General features: G+C 42.4%; 1 protein-coding gene across 1 annotated transcript in view; it reads left to right on the forward strand.

Moving 5' to 3' along the window:
* TMEFF2 (transmembrane protein with EGF like and two follistatin like domains 2) overlaps positions 1 to 13086 on the forward strand; it is a 132764-nt gene that overhangs the window by 98662 nt on the left and 21016 nt on the right. The gene's annotated exons all lie outside the window — the stretch shown is intronic.

The raw sequence follows: 13086 nt of genomic DNA on the forward strand, positions 1-13086 counted from the left end.
AGGTATTGTGAAAATGGGTCAGGTGATGCATTCATTGCTTAAGTTTGTGATATTTTTGTGTTTTGAAAGTATTTAGAGAGAGTAGGTACAGATCGCTGGGTTTACTTGAGCAGCTTGCTGCATGGCTTAGGTAAAATCCAGCTGATGGTTTCACAGGTCTTAACATTTCTCACAGGGAGAGTCCTCTGGCTGTAGTTAATTCAGCTGGTCATCTCTTGTGAGGGCCCTTTGTGCATGACATTCCTGCACTAATAGAGTACCCAGCCATTAGAAACGATTGTTCTGCTCCTACTTAAAAATGGTGCGTGATGATTAAAACATAGAGCTGTGAATAAATGATGTCTCGGTGAGGCAGAGGAGTGCTAGGTGTTGGAGGTGGCTGCAGCATGAAGCAGACAGGGTAGAAATTTCTATGAAAAGTAAAAGCTGAGATTAATTTCCAAAAGATCAAAGATGAGCTTTGGTCCAGGTATTTGCTACTGCCAAGGAGCCCTTCCATGGGTGAAGAGCGTCATGCAAAGAGAGAAAAGTCTTCAGTCTCTTTCCCCAAACTCTTGATTACTCTCAGTTTTTTTTTCTGGGAGGCAGCAGTCAGTTTTCTTATAAGGCTGGAAGGGCTGAGGTTTATCCTGTGACAGGCAGGAGGTGCAGCCAAGTAGGCCAAAATGATTTATTTTAAGTTGGAAGTAAGGGCAAGGAATATTGTTGTGTTAAATCCTTTTATCTTCCTGGATGGAGAACTGAGGAGAGCACTGGCATTCCCAAGTCAAGATGAAGGCCTGCAGGCCCTTTTTAAATGTTGTGCAACCTGTCCTACTCCTCTACTGTGTGGTGGTTTAGCTTTAGGGATAGCAGTGACCCACGTCACCTAGAGAGGAGACAGCACATTTAAGCATGAAGCAACTGAATTGTAACAAGAAGGCAGGAAAGGCATTTTGAGGATTAGGGAGGCAGAGGAGATCACGGCGACGACAAGAGAAAGCCAAGTCATGGGTCACAGAGGAAGAGGCGCACAGAAGGCACCTTCCGCTCAAGTGGGCAGGAGGAAGAGAACAGCTCTTGCTTAGGAGAGAGATGATATTTCAGCCCACGCTTGAGAGATGGTGGGTAGAAGAAAATTGATTGCAGCAAAACGTTGTCAGGGTCTAGGAGTCAAGCAGGGAACACAGGAGGAAACTGGGTGACTGGGCAGGGAGGATGGCAGAGCTACGGCACGGAGGAGCAGGTCTGTAGTGGAGATGGTCTCCAAGTGACAGGAGGTCAGAAGGACTATGGGAGCAGATGGTCCAGCAAGAGGTGACGGGACCCTGTGAAGAGGAGCCTACAGGGCACCTCACTCTGTGAGAGCCATGCGAGAGATGGAGACATTCTGAATCACCAGTGAGGTCCAGTAGGTACTTTTTTGGCACAGAAAGGCACCATCCTTACACCTCAACAAGCAGCTTCTCAGGGCTTCTGGTATGACTCAAGCCCCAAATGGCCTTCTCGAGGGCAGTGGCTGTGTCCCCTGGGTGGATCTCAGTAGGTACCATCCATTGATGTAAGCTGAACCACAGTCATTTGCACCAGCTGATGTCTTCTTTTTGTGCACCTAACTACTATTCTGGCTTAAATTTTTCATTTTTACATACAGTGACAGCATATAGGATGAAAGTCACAAGTTCATGCAGGGCAATCCACATGCCTCCTGTGTCCCCAAATGTTTGTGGCATAACCCTGCCAGGAGACCCTAGGGGAAAGGGACCACTGTATCAAAAAAACTGTAACAGCTCCAGTCTTTCGGAAATAGTTCTAAAAAGGAAGACAGCAGTATAAAACCGAGGCTCAGTGAACATTCAGGCTTCAGTGTTTGCCAGGCAGGAAGCTCCATGCAGTCCTCATGTTCTTTCAAGTGCAGAAACATTTGATGATGGCTATTATAGGAATGTGGTATGTGCTACTTTTTTCACACCTTCATATCTCCTCAGAAGGGAAATGCTGCCCTGACCATAGGGAGCTTTGTGTGAAAAAGCAGCAGTTCCTCAGCCGTCATGCCTCTGAATCAATTTCCCTCAGCCTGCGCCTTTCCAGAGAATACCTTTGTTCTCTACCATTTAATGGCACTAAAAATCGCCGAGACCGTGAGCACTACACGCTTTTAAAAACATTGACTTTTATGGACTGACTTTCCCAGGGGAGAAAATAGCAGTGGGCATAATTGATGTTGTCAATTATGCTAATACAGCAGCGCCAAATGCTCTTTGCAGAGATTGTGGTAGCTGAGTGGTGCGAGTTTTTCCATAAACACCCCCACACGCTCAATGTGGGGTACCAGAAAGGCAGCAGCTTTGCGAACAACCACAAGTCCCAACACCCAGCTGATTTTTTTCATATCGAACTATTCAAACCGTCTGTTCAATCAGTGTCTTTGCTCGCTCCTGTTCCTTCAAGCCCTTTCATACTTGCAAATAACGCACAAAGCTTTCAGTTTGCAAAAAGGAGAGTACTCATTTCTTTGGAGCGTAAATCCTTGCATTAAGTTTGCATCGCCTTGGTTTTTTAAGGTCTCTTACTTTACACAGGCAAGATTTACTGGAGTATTGGAAATGCCTGACTAATGTCAGGCACGCCCAAAAAGCAGTGTCCCGTTTTTCAGCAAGGCAGACATGGGGAGAGTGAACTGTGGGTGCCCTTCTCTGGCAGCGTCCCCCTCTCCAGGTTCACCAGTCCACCCTTGCCATGGCTGCGCGTGCGGTAGGTGTCAGCACAGCGTCTGTGCGCGGGTGTGGTTGTGTCTCTCTTTGTGCAGTTCTGGCCTCTCATTTTGCTGAAACCACAAAGTATTTATCAGACTTGGGGGATTTTCACTCTCTTCAACAAATGGCAGATTGCTGACGTTGATCAAGTTGGAGAAATAAGATTTGGTTTTAGTCAATAAATGAATGGGTGGGATTTTTCCCTCAAATCCAATAGAAATACACTTTATCTTTCAATTTCCATGAAAGAGCATTTTTAAACATCTCAAGTGTAATGTATGTTTTGGAATGTACTGTCTAAGCTGAAAGTTCTGTGATTAATGTTTTCTTAAATTTCCTCATTATATGCATAAAGAGGTTGGCTATTTTGATGGCATTTTTGCATTCAGAGTCTAGGCAATCAAGGAGTTTTCATCTTGTTTATTCATTTGCCTATTTATTTTTATTCTTCAATATTTATATTCCCTTTTTAAGATCTGGATATTAGCAATTATTCCCCTAACTGGTTTTATCCTTTCTCATTATCAAATTACTGAGATTTTTTTCAAGCTGTTTTGAGCACTATTAAGAATAAGTCAGTATGGATGAGCCATATTTCAATGTTATATATTCATGAAAATTGTCAGCAAAGACATTGACAAATCTGATAGACCTATTCAATAATATCATCTTCCAGGCCAGAAAAACCACCCTATATGAGGCATTGATTAGATCAGATCTCAGCAGCCTAACGCCAGCAGTGCAGCGAAGCTCATGAAAAGGAGAGGAAGGCATTTTCAGCCCCAATAGTCTCTTTTGGTGAAGAATGCTCATCCACAAAGGGTCACTTCAAGCCATATTTTTGTGTTCCTCAGCGGTAGTCAACTTGCCCTTGGCAGCAACCTCAGGTGGTGCCTTGTGTGGTCTTGGCTAGTTCAGGGACTCTCTTGCAGGCAGTGCAGTGGCCCCTCTTGCTGATGCTGTTGCTGTGCCCAGGAGATACTAACGAGCACAAAATGCTGCGTGTCTGCTCGTGGCTGCTCTGTTCCCTGCTTTTCCCTGTGGTTTCCCAAGGGATTTCAAATCTATGCAACAATCTTGGATCTTTTTCAGACTGCTTTCTGGCACTGAAGTCTTCCTGGCACTACCGGAGGTGCTCGGGCAAGTAATCCAGCAGATGGCTGTGTTGCCCAAGCAAACTGAATGCTCCACCAAAAAGGGGCAAAATCCATCTGTGTCAACACATCATCTTGAGGCCAGGGCTGTGGGATGAAGGCTGTGGGAGCCATCGCAGATTTCCCCCTCCGCGGTTAAAGAGTCTTGGACTCCCTTCAGTCTCTCTTCAGAAGTCCAAGTGTCCTGGACTCCAGAATATATATAATGTAATATTAATGTTTGAAAAAAAGAAAACTATCCTAAAACTTTACCAAAACCCGACACTCTGCATCGTTAACTTCTAATCCCTTTGCACAGGAGAACAAGCCGTGCCTATCAAAGAAAATGTGGAGAACTGGCAGCAGTGCACTGACCCAGCACATGTGAGAAGCACTGGGGTGTGATGCATCCCTTTCTTCACAGGCTCGATACAGAGCCCGCCAAATTCAGTCACAGTCATCTTCATTGTCTGTAATAGGCCTGGGGAGCAGCCAGGAATCAGACAGAAGCACTGGATTTCTATAGAGTGACTATTTTTTTTTTCCCTCCCCAGGAAAAAAATATGAGAACTTCAAACTAGATTCCTTCTCCAGATTATAACATTTTCAAACTAGGTTAAGTTTTGAGTGTAAAGCACTTGACATTGTCCCTTTAAATTAAATTTTGTGTCTACTACCATGTCAGCCATTTCCTAAACTGGTGAAGAATAATAAAGCCCCAGAGCTTAGCTCTGGGATATAAACTATCATGCAGTTTTGCTCTGCCTTTGTGAACCAGGCTTTTCTTTCTTCTTAATGGAATTAGCAAGTGAGACATAGAGCTGAGCACCACACATCCATCACAGCTAGAGAGAAACCATTTCTCATCTGCAGCTTTGTACAAATGCCCGGGAAATTGCATCCTTGCATATGCAGATTTGCTTGGCTTTTGATTCCGCAGACTCCCAAGTCAGAGGTTGTCACACTAAACAAATGGATTATTTAGGAAGTGTTCCTGTTTTTCTATCAAATCACTTAAAAATTAAAAAAACCCACATTTTAATATTTTGACAGCTGTGTGGCAGCATGAATGCTCTCTAGCTGCAGCCTCCACCTGCACTCACACGCACAGGCACTCACACTTGGAATTTGGGAGTAGAAGAGTAATAAAATTGATGCATTTCTTTAAAAATAAGAAGCTTTTAAACATTGCTGAAATTAGTTGCATTTATAAGTACGAGGTTTTATGAAAATATATTGTTTTATGCACAGTGAAAGTCCACAAAAGGTGGCAGATGAGCTCTACATAGAAGAATAAACAGTATAGTTGTATTTCAGGGTGTATGATTTAGAGTTTTTTGGCCTGTGTCTTGAAGAAAGCAATGAGGGCATCTCGCTGTGGAAGATGTGACCCTATTATGCCCCACATGCCTAAATGTCCTTTAAGGTGTCTGATTGTTCAGAAGTGTTACTGTCTGCAAATAGCTGAAGTCTGGGGCACATAAACTCAAGATGATGTAAGAACAGAGCCAATCTCCTTGTAAAATAATTTCCTAATAGAATCAGGTGGAGAAGATATTTTGGCCTTGTTCTGCCTGTGTAATCCAGGCACTCCTAGCAGAAAAGTTTTCAAGAAGTAGAGCAGGGGAAATGTCCCAGCTCATAGCATGGATCCAGGAGGCTTTCAGAATTTACCATCATGGAAGGTGGTGTAGTGTTTACTGGGGTGTAATACCTGTGTGTAGTTTAGTTTAATTTACAGAGTACTATAAACACAGATAAGAAAACTTTTCCTGTTCTGGGATTCTTCTGAGTTATTTTCAAAGGCAAGAGAGATCACCATATTCTGATAGCATGGTGGTCTCCAGCCCTTCTGCTACCTTGCAGCTCCTCCACTGTGGTTGATATCCAGAAGAAAATGCAAAAAGTAGAGGCCAGCTAGTATGTTAATAAATCTTACTTGTCAGCTACTTCTGAACTAAAGTCTGAGTAGCCATCAGTGTCAGTCCCAACTACTCACTTGGCACCCAAACCTTCACTTGTCCTGGGTGCTTTTTGAAATGAAAAATTGTGGATGCTTCTCTTTGTAATTTAAGTCCTGGTTTTCAAAAGGTGGAGTGCGGTTAAATCCCACTCCAGCATTTTTATGTGTCATTAAGAGGACCAGATGCTTTATTTCTAAAATACAAAAAAACATGCCATTAATGCAGTTGTCTAGACGTGGGTGCTACAGCATAGGCTACCCTAAGTGTTTTTCTTCTATAGAACACACTCAGTTTATCTTTAGATCCTGCTTGGCTCCATCTTACTGAAATGTACATAAGTTTTTCTGAATAGGAGACGGACACACTGTTCTAGAGGTCACATAATAGCCTCACAAACAAGTCCCATGCCAGGAAGGAAGCTGCAGCACTCTGGTGTGCCACATCATGTCATTTAACAGCACTTACTCCTAACAGTCTTTTCCTGAGGAGCATGCAAAATCAAAACAGGCTTATGGAGATTTTAAAAGCAAGAAATAAGGAGAGAGAAATATTTCTCATTTAATCTGCCAGCCTCAAGAGAATACCTCACTTTTTATGAGAGTTCTTCTTTAACTTTGAATCGCATATGCTAAGCTTTGTAAAATGTGCCTTGTTTTTTTTTTTTTTATTTCTCTTTTTTTTGTGGTTTTATAATGAGAGAAATTGTGCCTTTTCATTACTTACAATTTCCCAGTGTCATGCTCATGGAACCTGTAATTGTTAGCATTAAAACTTAAATTAGGTCTCAGGTGAACTGCTAGACATCTCTTTACCTAGACTGATGTAGCTCAGGAAAAAAGAGCATTTCCATTTGTGCCTGTAAAGCTTAGCCCTTAATTTAGTCACTAATGAATGTGAATCAGAAGTTACAGAATTCATTTGTACATTCTTCCCATAAAAAACAAATTCAGTAATGTTGTGAGTGAACATCATAAAGAAAGCTATTTAATTTCCATAGAAACTTGGTGGTCTGAAAATTCGGTATGTCATCATAGAATTATAGACTGGCTTGGGTTGGAAAGGACCTTAAAGATCATTTAGTTCCCATCCCCCTGCCACGGGCAGGGACACCTTCCACTAGCCCAGGTTGCTCACAGCCCCGTCCAACGTGGCCTGGAACACTGCCAGGGAGGGGGCAGCCACAGCTGCTCTGGGCAACCTGTGCCAGGGCCTCACCACCCTCACAGGGAAGAATTTCTTCCTTACATCTAATCTATATCTGCCCTCTGTCAGTTTAAAACGGTTACCCCTTGTCCTATCCCTACCCTCCCTGATGCAGAGTCCCTCCCCACCGTTCCTGTAGCCTCGTTCAGGACTGGAAAGCCGCTATAAGGTCTCCTCGGAGCCTTCTCTTCTCCAGGCTGAACACCCCAACTCTCTCAGCCTGTCCTCACAGGGGAGCAGGTCCATGTCATTGGGCTGGGGGCCCCAGAGCTGGACACAGCACTGCAGGGGGGATCTCGTGAGAATGGAGGAGAGGGGGAGAATCCCCTCCCTCGCCCTGCTGGCCACACTTCTCTTGATGCAGCCCAGCACATGGTTGACTTTCTGGGCTGCGAGCGCACATTGCTGGCTCACAGTCAGTTTTCCATCCACCAGTACCCCCAAGTCCTTCTCCACAGGGCTGCTCTCAATCCACTCATGGCCCAGCCTGTATCTGTGCTTGGGATTGCCCTGACCCATGAGCAGGACGTTGCCCTTGGCCTTGTTGAACTCCATGAGGTTTGCCTGGTCCCACCTCTCCAGCCTGTCCAGGTCCCTCTGGATGGCACAGCCCTTCCCTCCAGTGTGTCAACCGCACCACACAGCTTGGGGTTGTCGACAAACTTGCTGAGGGTGCACTTGATCCCACTGTTCATGTCACCAACAAAGATGATAAACAGTGCTGGCCCCAACACTGACCCCATAGGAGCACCACTCGTCACTGCTCTCCCCTTGGTCATCGAACCATTGACGGCAACTCTGACCATCCAGCCAATTCCTTATCCACCAAGTGGTCCATCTGTCCAATCCATGTCTCCCCAATTTAGAGACAAGCATGTTATGTGAGACAGTGTCAAATGCTTTGCACAAGTCCAGGTAGATTATTCTTAGCCTGATGCAGGCTAGGAATTAGATCTGTAGAAAAAAACAGGAAGAGCAAGTACCAAGTTGTAACAATGATGGTGGCATGGGTAGCCTAAAAAAATAGAAAATTGGCCTAGACTATTTTACTGTTGTCAGCATCCCTGAATTATTTAAGTCCTGGAAATGAATTCAGATGTGAAGTTTCATCAAGATTTGGGGTGAGAGTGGAGTTTTTGTAATGCATTTTTGTTCTTCCATCTGGGGTTTCCATCAGAACTGTACAAAATACATAAAGCTTGTTGGCTCCCACTTCTTCTGCTTCCCCAAGACTGTTTACCTTACTGGTTGTTTTTTCACTTACACTATCATGCAAGCAGTCTTCTGTAACATTTTGTTCTGTTAAAGGTTAAGGATAAAAACAGAAATTGTATGTGCAGTAGAGATGAGCAGACCTGAGTTCACATAGGCATTTCTACACATTCTTCCGTTTGTGTCCCATAAACACATCATGTATCGTTTATACATGTTTTGTCTTATTTGGAGCATAGAAACCTATCTTCCTGAGCAAATATGAGCCTTTCAGTACCCACTGATCTTTTTGTCCTCTGCTCAGTATCTGTGTTTTGATCAGAATAATAAATAACCTCAAAGAGAGGTAGAGCTTGCAGAAAAATAAGATACTTTCCTGCTTACACATAAAAATGAGATCCCTAAAACTCAACACAGCTTGAATTGTGCCTGATTTCTCAAGTTGTCTTTAACCAGATACCTTCTTTCTAAATAGGACCTCTAATGGCAAGAGATACTCAGAATAAATTAATGCAGGAAGGGACCCTTGGAGAGACACTTTCATGGTTTGGAGTCATGCTAGTTGTTATGCTCTAGTTAAAGCCACTCCCAGAATTTGTTTTTCCCAACCTTTGTTTTCAGAGGTTTATGGAAATGAAAATTAAGCAACATGTTCTACAGCCACTGTTCAACTGCCTTGAAATGTGGAAATATGCACCGTAATACTTGGCCCTGCAGAGCATGCAGGCTCTGCCATTGTGAAAGGATTTACAGTTATCAAAAAAAGGTCATTTTATATCTGACTAAATTACATTGTGGCACCTAGTTAATACTGTATCTTTGCCACTTCTTAGATGAGATACACTTGCAGGCCACTTCTTTGAGATACACCAGCATTAAATAAAAGGGCTTCATATTAACTCCATCCAACAAAGCAGGAAGAGTCTGGCCATGAAGTGGCTTTCACAGATCTGTACTTAAATTCACTGCAGACAGACCCAAACCCACTTCACATCACAAGTCACAGAGAAGCTTAGATTCTTCTCCCTTTGGCGTCTAGAAAAACTGTGCAACCTCCTTCTTCTGTGTGACCAACAAAAGTGTGTGGGTACAGTCTGAGACTTACTGTGATGCAGGGCAGTGGCAGACGTGCCTCTTCCTATTCTCTGCCACGATGTCTGGGTTTCACCCTGTGTCAGCTGTGCTGCTCTTTTAGGTATGGGTCTGTAACTCCTAGCACTTCATCCACATATCAGAAAGATAGTAGACACCAATTATCTTTAACCTTTTGACATTTTGGTGTAGGCATCTTCCTCTTGATAGCATCTACTTTCCCTTCTCAACCCTTCTGCCTCCCCTACAAGAAAGGAAGGCAAAAAAAAAAAAAAAAGTAGTTGAGACAAGATTCTGTCCCCAAAGAGTAGGCTGGGAAAATTAATCTCGTTGTCTGTATTTGGGGAGGAATTTCCCTCACCCTCAGTTCCACCCTTCCTTGGGCTCCAGGCACTTTGATTAGCTCAAGAGTCATCCTTGAAGGATGGTCTTCTAGATGGTGCACAGCAGCCGCTTGCCATCCACAACACTAGTTTGAATTAGTTGATGGATATTAAGGAGTACCACACTGTATTTTTATGCCTAGCAGCAATATGTAAAATCTGTAAATCTGCTGTTAGGAATTACAGAGCCTTCCCAACGATTTGAGAGTTAGTCATAATGGAATGCTAGAATATCTGTTTTCAGGAAACATCAACATATAAATATTTGGGTTTGATCTAGTCTGAAATGTAAAAAAAAAAAATGTTGAAATATTCATCAGACTGGATTTCTTCAGAATTTTGTTTCATGGTATGTTTTGGCATTCTTTATGAAACGTTAGATATCTAAATACCATGAGATGAAAGCATGTGACAGTTGTAATAAATAAGTTGTATAGTAAGGAAACTTGCTACTTGGAACTGACTGAAACATCTTCTTTTCTAGAAGGAGTGTCATCATGTCAAATTACAATACAAACACAAGATAATTTGATCATTTAGTCACGTGAAATGGTAACCTGAGCCTTAAAATAACAAAGGCTTTCACCTAGGTTCAGGAAATATAAATACATCTGGTAGAATGAAAAGAAATAATGGTTGGGGAAGAAAAGAAGGAGCTGGTGTGTTTATTTTTAATAGCCCTTCAGAATTAGACTACATGGAGACAAGTAGCAATTTTTGCCTAGTTTAATAGATTTGAGTAGAGACAGACAAATATCTTCCCACATCGGTTTCACTTTGCTGATGGTTCCACTTCTTTTCATTGAATACATCTGCTAAGACTCGCATCTTGCACTGATTGTTTGAGCAATGCAGTGTAGCTCTTCTTTTTGTATTCCTTAACTTTTAGTGTATGAGACACTGAAACCACTAGTGACAGAAATTTGTTAAGAAAAACAGAAATGGTTCACAGGAAGTAGGAAACGCTGTGGGAGATGCAGCCTTTTGAATATTTGCTATACCTTCTCCCATGCTTCTGTCCATAGAAGCATTTCCCTGCATTTGGGAGAAACCCAGGCTCAGCAGTTGGAGTCACACATGTGTACCGCTGAACAAGCGGAAGCATTCTTAATAACTCAGGTTTGAAAAGCAGCATTTACTTGCTTAACAAGTGACTTCTTACACACTTGGGCTGTCATTTTGCCATGTACCCATGAGCATTAAGTTAGTGTGAAACTCTCTTCCTGGAAATACAATGGCTGTAGACAAAATGTACTATTACAGAACAAGTGGCAGTGCATTTCAGAATGTTATCAGCACTGAATCGAAATGCACTTCTTTGCCTACTGCTGCTATCACCAGCCTTAGCCATTTTAGACAGCATTACATAATAACAAAATATTTTTCAGGAGAAAGAAAAAAAAATAAGCCCCTCCCTATGGTTTTAATCTCCCTCTTTTATTTTGTCTGTGGTTTAAAGCTCTGTCAGGTGTACATCAAAAACACCCCCTCCCTGGGGTATTTCATTTACAATTTCATTTAATAATGGAAGTGAACTTCCATCTAGCTAGGATGGGAAAGGATTAAATAAAAACCACTGTTCTGAAATCAAGTTGCAGAAGTCTAGCCTGTCTCTGTGCTCTGCAAATGAAGTAGCCATGGAAGGGCTTGTTATTAGTCTATAATATCAAAACTGATAAACTATTAGTGTTTTGTCAGGCATGATCTATGCTAAACATTTTCATCTGCAGATTGACTCAACAAGAACTGCGACTGTTTTTAAACACATCTGGCACTGCGGATTTTTTTCCGTCCTGCATTTCAGTGATTTAAAGGGCCTTGGCTGGGCAGAGGGCTGTCAGCTGTTTAGTTTAAAACACTGTTATAAAAGTGAATAAGATTTAAAGAGGCAGTAGGTAAAATTCTGGCCTTGCTAAAGCTAGTGGGAGAATGGCCATTGAGTTTAATGGCTTTGTGATTTCTCTGTATTGCTTTTTCATCCATTTTTATACTTAGTAAATTTTCCTTTTCCTGAAATTGCCCTTTCTTTTCCATTCAGCTTCTCCCACTTTGAATATTAGCTCTAGGAGTGAGCACCGAGATAAAATACCAACTCTTTACTTACACAAATGCCATCTCTGCAGCTCATGTCTGTGGTACTTCTGTAAGACAATTATAATGGGTGAGGGTGCATAAAAATAGTAAATGCAGGTATTCATTTATAAAAAAGATGTTCTTAATAGTTTTCTGGCTGTGCTTCAAAATGGGCTGTGTGACCAGTGATGAATCTCAGGACCTCTGAGGTGTAGAGAAGCTATTCTGCTCTTTATGGAAAGAAAGCAGGTCAAACTCTGTGCTCACATTGTGTTCTGTCACGCCAAAATACATGGTGGGGGGAGCCATGAGGTCTGAAGAGAAGAGTTTGATGGGAGATGGACATCACAAGGTAAGCAGACCCCATCTGTAGTTGGCATCAGGCAGAGCGAGCTGAGTCCATGGAGAAGTCACTTCAAGGACATTGTGCTTCTGGAAGAGTTTGCCGTCATCAGACCAGGAGAGGTGACGGCTCTGAAACAGTGTCTTCAGTGTGATGAGCGCCCTGGAGGGGACGCTTTCAGCTCCTGAGGCTACTGATAGGCACAAAGTATGTTCTGCAACTTGGGGTGATCTCTCCACATCTCAGATACCAGTTATTGCCTGGTACACCTTTGGCATTTGAGTAGTAGACAAAAAACTTAAATTTGTACGGCAAGATTGGACACTTTTGTTGCAAAACCAAGAATAGGCAAAGGTTTCAGCTTTTTCTTGCCTTTGCAGTTTCATGACAGATGGGAAACAAAGTGTATCTTTGGTAAATTAGGTAAAAGAATATAGCAAAAGAAAACGCTGGAGTGGCATTTTATATTGTTTTACCATTTTCACCTACACTTAAAATTGGGAATAGTAAGGGATATCTTTCCAGCTTCAAGCATGGGGAAGGAAACATATTGAACACCTGATTACCGAGTTGGAATTTCTAACTTATAGCCTGCTAAAAACTGATCCTCTGAGCAGACACAAAAGATTTTAACAGTAGAACTGGGCATATAGAGAAAGCAAAGTTGTACACTGTGTGGACCCATTACCATCACAGTGTTACAATACAGGACCCAGGGGAGACAGGTGAGTAAAAATAGAGACAAACTGAGCAGGATTCATCCCTCAGCAAGTGTAGTGTTTTGCTTTGTGTGGAGCAGTGATCACAGTTTTCCAACATGCCAATAAAATGTATTTACTTTTCTGAATAGCCCGAACAAAAGCAGTGAAAAGTGTGGCTGAAACCATGCTTTTAGCCAACAACAAACATATCTCTAAGTAGTCAGAGGCCATTCAGGGTCACGTTCTG

The sequence above is a fragment of the Athene cunicularia genome, assembly GCF_003259725.1.
Source record: "Athene cunicularia isolate RWA chromosome 7 unlocalized genomic scaffold, athCun1 chr7_part1, whole genome shotgun sequence".
NCBI lineage: Eukaryota > Metazoa > Chordata > Aves > Strigiformes > Strigidae > Athene > Athene cunicularia.